Source organism: Tamandua tetradactyla, chromosome 12 (assembly GCF_023851605.1).
Source record: "Tamandua tetradactyla isolate mTamTet1 chromosome 12, mTamTet1.pri, whole genome shotgun sequence".
NCBI lineage: Eukaryota > Metazoa > Chordata > Mammalia > Pilosa > Myrmecophagidae > Tamandua > Tamandua tetradactyla.
The window spans coordinates 52,498,529-52,506,525 of record NC_135338.1 but is presented as its reverse complement, the minus strand read 5'-3'; the positions used below and the strand labels follow the sequence as shown (position 1 = coordinate 52,506,525).

General features: G+C 36.1%; 1 protein-coding gene across 11 annotated transcripts in view; it reads left to right on the top strand.

Annotated features, from left to right (window-relative positions):
• Nucleotides 1–5,874: 5,874 nt before the first annotated feature.
• CATSPERB (catsper channel auxiliary subunit beta) overlaps nt 5,875–7,997 on the top strand; it is a 236,133-nt gene continuing 234,010 nt past the window's right edge. For 7 of the 11 annotated variants that reach the window (XM_077123362.1, XM_077123360.1, XM_077123361.1 and 4 more), the window contains exon 1: nt 5,875–6,089. The gene's annotated coding sequence lies outside the window, so the exon portion shown is untranslated. The other 4 variants (XM_077123365.1, XM_077123356.1, XM_077123355.1 and 1 more) reach the window with 4 other exon arrangements.

Genomic DNA, 7,997 nt, shown 5'->3' with positions numbered 1-7,997 from the left:
CTCTGGAGGTTGCTTTTATGCAAGCATCAGGTAGACCTTGCTACCTATCATAACCTGCCAACCCCCAACCAGAACATTCCAGCCAATCCTAAAGAACACCTAGGGCAGTATATAATATTTCACAGGGTTCCAGGTACTAGAGTAACTTGCCAGAAACCTACAACCTCCAGGTGGGTCCCTGGTCCAGATAAATCCTGAAGCCTAGCCCACCTCTCCAGAACATCAGATAGTTCCATCTCCCTAGCCCATATTAGTGATAGGCCCTTCCAATATCAAAAATTTAGAACTGCCATAGTCCAAACAACCCTAATGAGAGGTATGGAAACATCAAAGGTGATGGTGGATTTATACATATAAGATAGGACTTAACAAATGAATATGGATGTTGAATCATTAAATTGATATCTCTTTTAGTCTCCCATATTTTAGAGCAGCTAAAAGTAAGAACCTAAAATTGTGAAATTATAACCCATGTCAACATCTGAAATATGTTCTACAACTAATTGTGGTGCTGTGCTTTGAAATTTGTAGCTTTTTCGTATATATGTTATTGTCTGCAAAAAAAGAAGGAAAAAAAGTTGATTGTAATGATGAAGAAATATTTAAGATCTCTAGCCTCCTATATTCTGGAGCAGCTAGAAGGAAAACCATGAGAAGATTGTATGGTAGCCCATGACAAACTCTGGGATCTATTCTGTAACCACTTTTTGAAGAGTGCTTTGAAAACTATTGCTTTTTTATTTCTTTGCTTTGTATATATGTTGCCACTGATAGCTTCAGCCGGGCCGCGCGACCGGTACACTGGGTGGGTTTGGGGCGAGCTCGCAGGAATTAACCTGGGTAAGCTGGAGCCGGCGCTTTCCCCAGCCGGCGGTCGCGAGAAGTCGTCACTCAGGCCAGATGCGGGTTTTAAGCTTTTATTGTTACACTCCGGGATGGGCCACCCGGGAACCCGAGGAGTGAGACGTCTGGGGTCCGAAGACCCCGGGGCTCGGACGACCCAGAGCGGGGTAAGCGTGGGGCTTAAGTACTCTCGGGGAGGGGTGGAGTTTTGGGCGCACACGTCAGGAAGGGACAGCCAATCACACAAGGCAGGAGGCAGTTGCTAGGCTGAGGGCTTAGGTTAGGTATAGAGGAGTGAAGAGAATAACAGGAAGGCTTGCGGTTTAGTGGTGAGCTACGGAAATGGGCGGTCTACAACAAGAGGGGGAAGGGGGGAACAGAGAAGGGGGTTACAGGTACGGAGGGCAGAGAGTGAATGTAGAGAGGGAGAGAAGGATTAAAAAATTTTAAGCATGGCTAGGCTCCAGTCCCTGAGAAATATGCCACATATGTTATACTACACAATAAAAAAGTTAAATATATATATATATACACACACACACGCGAGTCCCATACCAAACTCTGAAAGCTGTTCTACAACTAATTGTTGTGACATACTTTGAAATTTACTACTTTTTTGTATATATGTTAATTATCACAAGAAAGGAAAAAAGAGAAGTATTACAGAGAAGCTAGGATTTAACAAATGCATGTGACTGCTGAATCATTATATTGATATTTCTTTTGGCCTCAAGCGTCTTGGAGCAGCTAGAAGAAAAAATGAAAAATCATGAAACTGTGACCCATATCAAACTTTAAAATCTGTTCTATAACACTTGTTAAAATGTACTAAGAAATGTATTGCTTTTATATATATATATGTATATATATATATATATATATATACATATATATATATGTATGTTATATTTCACAATGAAAAAACATTTTATATACAAAAAAGGTAACTTCCTCAATATGATAAAGGGCATATATTAGAAAAAAAAAACCCACAGCCAGCATTCTATGGGTTTGAATATCTGAGTATTCAATGTAGAGAGACTGAACAATTTCCCTCTAACATTGGGAGCAAGAGAAGGATGCCCTCTGTCACCACTATTATTCAATATGGTACTAGAAGTTCTGGCTAGAGCAATAAGGCAGGAAAAAGAATTAAAGGCACCCGAATTGGAAGGAAGAAGTAAAACTTTCATTATTTGCAGATGTCATGATACTATACTTGGAAAATTCCAAGAAATCTACAATAAAGTTAATTGAGCTAGAAAAAATTCAGAAAGGTGGAGGGATGTAAAATTAATATGCAAAAATCAGTAATGTTTCTATCCAGAATCAATGAACTAATTGAGGATTTACTTAAGGAAAAAATTCCATTCAAAATAGCAACTAAAAGAATCAAGTACCTAAGAATAAACTTAACTAAGTATTTAAAGAACTTGTCAAAGAAAACTATATAACATTGCTAAAAGAAATCAAGGAAAATCTAAACAGATGGAAAGACATTCCCTGCTCATGGGTAGGAAGGTTAAATGTAGTTAAGATGTCAATTCTACCTAATTTGATCTACAGATTCAATGCAGTACCAATCAAAATACCAACAACCTACTTTGAAGACTTGGAAAAGCTCATTACCAAATTCATCTAAGGGAAAGAGTCCCTGAATAGTTAAAAGCATCCTAAAGAAGAAGAATGAAGTGGGGGGATTAAACTTCCTAATTAAAACTTATTATAAAGCCACAGTGGTCAAAACAGCATGGTACTGGCACAAAGACAAAAGTATTGACCAATAGAATAGAATTGAGAGTGGAGAAATAGACCACCAAATATATGGTCAACTGATCTTTGAGGTCCCCAAATCCACTGATCTGGTACAAAATAGTCTTTTCAACAAATGGGCATGGGAGAAATGGATATCAATAACCAAAAGAATGAAAGAGGACCCTTACCTTATACCCTATACAAAAATTAAGTTAAAGTGTATGAAACACCTAAATATGAAACCCAGTACCATAAAACATCTATCTTCAAGACCTACTAAACTTCACACCTAAAGCACAAGCAAAAAAGAAAAAATAGATAAATGGGAACTCCTCAAAATCAAATACATTTATGCCTCAAAAGACTGTCAAAAAGGTGAAGAGGGAGCCAACTCGATGGGAGAAAATATTTGGAAATCACACATCAGATAAAAGTTTGCATCCTTGTATTCCTGGTATAAACCCCACTTGGTTGTGTGTATAATTTTTTTTAATGCATTGTTGAATTCAATTTGCTAGTATTTTTGTTGAGAATTTTTGCATCTATGTTCATTAAGAAGAGTGGCCTGCAGTTTTCCTTTCTTATAGCACCTTTACCCAGTTTCGGTATGAAAGTAATGTTAGCTTCATAAAATGAGTGTGCTGGTTTGAAAGGAAGTATGCCCCCTAAGAAAAGCCATGTTTTAATATAAATCCCATTTCATAAAGGTAGAATAATCCCTATTCAATACTGTATATTTGAAACTGTAATGAGATCATCTCCCTGGTTGATGTGATTTAGTCAAGAATGGTTGTTAAATTGGATTAGGGGATGACATGTCTCCACCCATTTGAGTGGGTCTTGATTAGTTTCTGAAGTCCTATAAAAGAGGAAACATTTTGGAGAGAGAGATTCAGAGAGATTCAGAGAGAGCAACACTACAAAGCAGAGATTCCACCAGCCAGCGACCTTTGGAGATGAAGAAGGAAGACAAGTCCCAGGGAGCTTCATGAAATAGGAAGCCAGGAGAGAAAGCTAGCAGATGACGCCGTGTTCGCCATGTGCCCTTCCAGCTGAGAGAGAAGCCCTGACTGTGTTTGCCATGTGTCTTCTCACTTGAGAGAGAAACCCTGAACTTCATCGGCCTTCTTGAATGAAGGTATCTTTCCCTAGATGCCTTTGACTGGACATTTCTTTAGACTTGTTTTAATTGGGACATTTTCTCGGCCTTAGAACTGTAAACTAGCAACTCATTAAATTCCCCCTTTTTAAAAGCCATTCCATTTCTGGTATATTGCATTCCAGCAGTTAGCAAACTAGAACAATGAGTTAGGTAGTTTTCCTTTTTCCTCAGTTTTTTGGAAATGTTTGAGCAGAATTGGTATTAGTTCTTTTTGGAATGTTTGATAAAATCCCCCAGTGAAGCCATCTGGGCCTGGAATTTTCCTTGTAGGAAGATTTTTGATGACTGATTAAATGTCTTTACTTGTGATTGGTTTGTTGAGATATTCTATTTCTTCTTTGAATCAGTGTAGTTTGTGTATTTCCAGGAATTTGTCCATTTCATCTCAGTTGTCTAGTTATTCATAGTATCCTTTTATGATTTCTTTTCTTTCTTCAGGGTCTGTGGTAACAACCCCACTCTCATTTCTGATTTTGTTTATTTACATTCTCTCTCTTTTTTCTCTTTTTCAGCTTTCCTAGTGGTACATTGATTTTATTGATTTTCTCAAAAAATCAAAACTTTTGGTTTTTAAATTTTTTCATTTGTTCTTTTGTTCTCCCATTCATTTATCTCTGCTTTAATCTTTGTTATTTCTCTTTTTCTATTTGCTTTGGGGGTTAGTTTGCTGTTCTTTCCCAAGTTCCTCTAGGTGAGCAGTTTAAGTCCTCAATTTTTGCTCTTTTTCCTTTTTACTACAGTCACTTAGGGCAATAAATTTCTCTCTCAGTACAGTCTTTGCCACATCCCTGAAGTTCTGATTTGTTGTATTCTCATTTTAATTCATTTCCAATAGCTACCAATTTCTCTAGCAATATCTTATTTGACCCACTGGTTGTTTAAGAGTGTATTATTTAATCTCCATATATTTGTGAAAGTTGTAATTCTTTGGTTGTTATTGATATTCAGCCTCATTCTGTTGTGAGCAGAGAAAGTACTTTGAATGACTTCAATATTTTTCAATTTATAAAGGCCAGTTTTGTGCCCCAGCATGTGATCTATCCTCGAAAATGTTCCATGAGCACTAGAGAAGAATGTATATCCTGGCGCTTTGGGGTATAAGGACCTATATATGTCTTTTAGGTCTCATTCATTTATCAAGCTGTTTAACTTCTCTATTTCCTTACTGATCCTCTGTCTGATTGTTCTGTCTATAGAGGAGAGTGATATTTTGAAGTCTACTATTATTTTTGAAACATCTATCACTCCCTTCAGTTTTGCCAATGTCTGTTTCATGTACTTTGGAGATCCTTGATTGAGGGCATAAACATTTATGATTGTTATTTCTCCTTGGTGAGTTTTCAGATTTGAATTTCTGTATGCCTAAAGCATCATAAACTAAATTAAGTGAAATAAAAAATTGGATTAAATGTTTATAATAAATATTGCAAAGGTTGTTTTACCATTTCATGAGGGAAATACTAAAATTCCATTAGCAAAATGTTCAAGAACATGTCAAGTTAATTCATAGAAGAAAAAATGGGTAACGAGCATATTTTAAAATGTTCAATCTTAACAATAGTCAAAAATTAAAACAATTTTAATTTCTGCCTATCAAATTATTACAGATTATTTCTAATTCTCAAAGATAAATATTCTGGAAAGCAATTTTCCAATACATATCAAGAGTCTTAATATGTTCATATCCTTAGGAAATATAAAACATGTAGGAAAAAGTTTTTATTCAGGATTATTCATTGCAACTTTAATCAAAATAGGAAAACTCTGGAAACAGCTGAATATCTTATTTTTAAATAAATTTTGTGTAGCTATTTTAGATATATTATGTAACTGTGAAAGCTTTTGAAAAACCACTTGAGTTACAAGAAAATGTGATAAGAATAATAGTGACTGAAAGCAGGGTATGAAGTTGTATTGATAAGCATCGTCCATGTATTATATAAACACAGAGAACAGACTCACAGTTATGTCAAAATGTTAATGGTAGTCATATCTGGGTGTTATTTATAGGTAATTTCTCTATACTTGTTTATGTTTTTCAAGTTTGGCATAATGAGCATTTTTATAGCCTGAAAAAATTACAAAGAAATCAGTGATCTTCCTTCCCATCAGCCCCCTCTTTGGTCCTCAAACCCCATAACTAGGTAGCCGATAACTGACTTCTTCATCAGAAGAAAGAACATCTTTCATTCCAGTGTTACAGATAAATGACCTCCTGTGGGAATACTCTCGGTATTCATTTGCATCAACGTATAATTCAATGGTAACTGACTGAAAGCAGATCCATTGTCCTTGGAAGGGAGGAAGAAGCTCCTCAAAGAAGCATGAGGTAGGGCAAATGAGAAATGGAAGACAAAGGGTTGCTGGTGAAAAGGAACACAAATTTCACCTCCTTTAGGGTTATCCATGTGTACCTTCAACTTTGCTCAGGCATTTATACTTTGATGTAGTATAGGGAAACAGCTTATCACAGTGCCGATACCGAAACCAAAAACAACTCGCTTCATCACTTTCCCTAGAGGGAAATGGGTGAGATAAAAAGAGCCTCTGGTTCCCACGTTTTATTAGAAGAGATATATTATTAAGTTCTGCACATTATTTCAGATTAAGGAGAATTTTTCTTCCTCAGAACAAAGTCACCAGAAAAAGTGACAGAAAGGTATTTTTATACCACCTCTTCCAGAATTAAATTCAGACACCTGATATCTTTCATGGTATGAATATAAAGCAGGTTTTATAGGCCATATGAAGGGACTTCTGAAGGAGAATATGAGTATAAAATAGGTTTATTATCATCTATATAAAAAATTATGACTAATCAGTGCACTGAGTAAGTCAGAAAGGTTCAGTCTCAGCTCACTAGTAGCTTGAGTGAGTCTATACAGCTACCTGAAGGGCATTCACACAAGAGATGAATATGAAGAACAGATTAGCCTCTCATTCAGTTTTTTGGTTTCCTATGCATTCACAGGTCATTCCTATATTCACACATTTACTTATTTGTTTCCCCTATCAATGAGGTTTTCTCTACTTTTTTTAAGTCCCACTCTTCCCTTCAAGACAATTTTGAAGCTCTTCTTGATAAACTAAAAGTAATGTATCACTTAAGGTGGCATTACCTTTCACCATATACATTTTTTTCTCAGGCCCTCAATAACTGCATGATGAAGTGTTTTATAGATAGTCACAAGTGGGTTTCTGAGCCTTCCTGGATGACTGTTACATTGAATATGATGGAAAAAGATGATAAAGATGGTAGTTTTTTAGAGAAACTCCACCTTTCATTTATTTTTAAAGAAAATGACTTGTGGTGCTCTGAAGGAGGCAGTTAACTGGAAGTTCCAACTGCCCATCCTTCAGATTTTCTAATGCTTCTGTTCTTGGAAGCAGGGATTAGCTGTTACCAAAGTTAAGTGGACTGCTATACCAGTAAACTGAAAACTTGGATTCCTCATTTTGGGTCTTCTTTTTTCAGCCTATATGAAAGAAAATTTGGGAAAATGTAAAAAGAAAAAGCGCGACTAGTCAGGCATCGCATTAAGAGGAAATTACAGTAAGAAACATTAAAATAGGGCCTTGCTGTAGTGTAAATTTACAATGTAATCACTATTCTATGCTAATAGAATAACTGCAAATGAACCAGATCAGGGAGGGGATGTGTTCTTTCTTTGGGGCAATCCCGATGTTTATCTGGTGCCAGAGAAAAGAAATTGCCCAGATGTAATCAAACTTCTGAATGGCAGAGTGGGGATTGGGACTCAGGCAAAGTCTATGCCTTTTCTCTAACCCTGAGATCACTGTTGGAAGAAGGTAGTACTAAACTGGGAAAAGTTGTAATATTGAAGGAAAAATTGGAAGAATGAGGCTAATATATGTATGGTGCAAAAAAATGGTGGCCAAATTTAGCAGTTTTGATTGTGTCAAATCTAATTAGGCACTTAATTTCTTTGAGTTCTTAAAATTTTACTTTGTGGCATCATCCTTGGGCTGTGTTGACTAAGATGCATTGAATCAGGAGACCTTTGTTCTAAGCTCAACTCTGTCACTAACTAGTAGTGGACTTTGAACATGTTACTTAATGTTTTATATATTAACTCTAAAACACATTCCATCTGTAAATTTTAAAAATCTGAAAGCTGAGTTACTAGTTTATAAAGGGATATGGATCTTTCAGCAAAGCCCAAAGATTGCTCCTTGATGTCTTTCCCATGTATTATACTTTTTTGGTTTCCTTTCC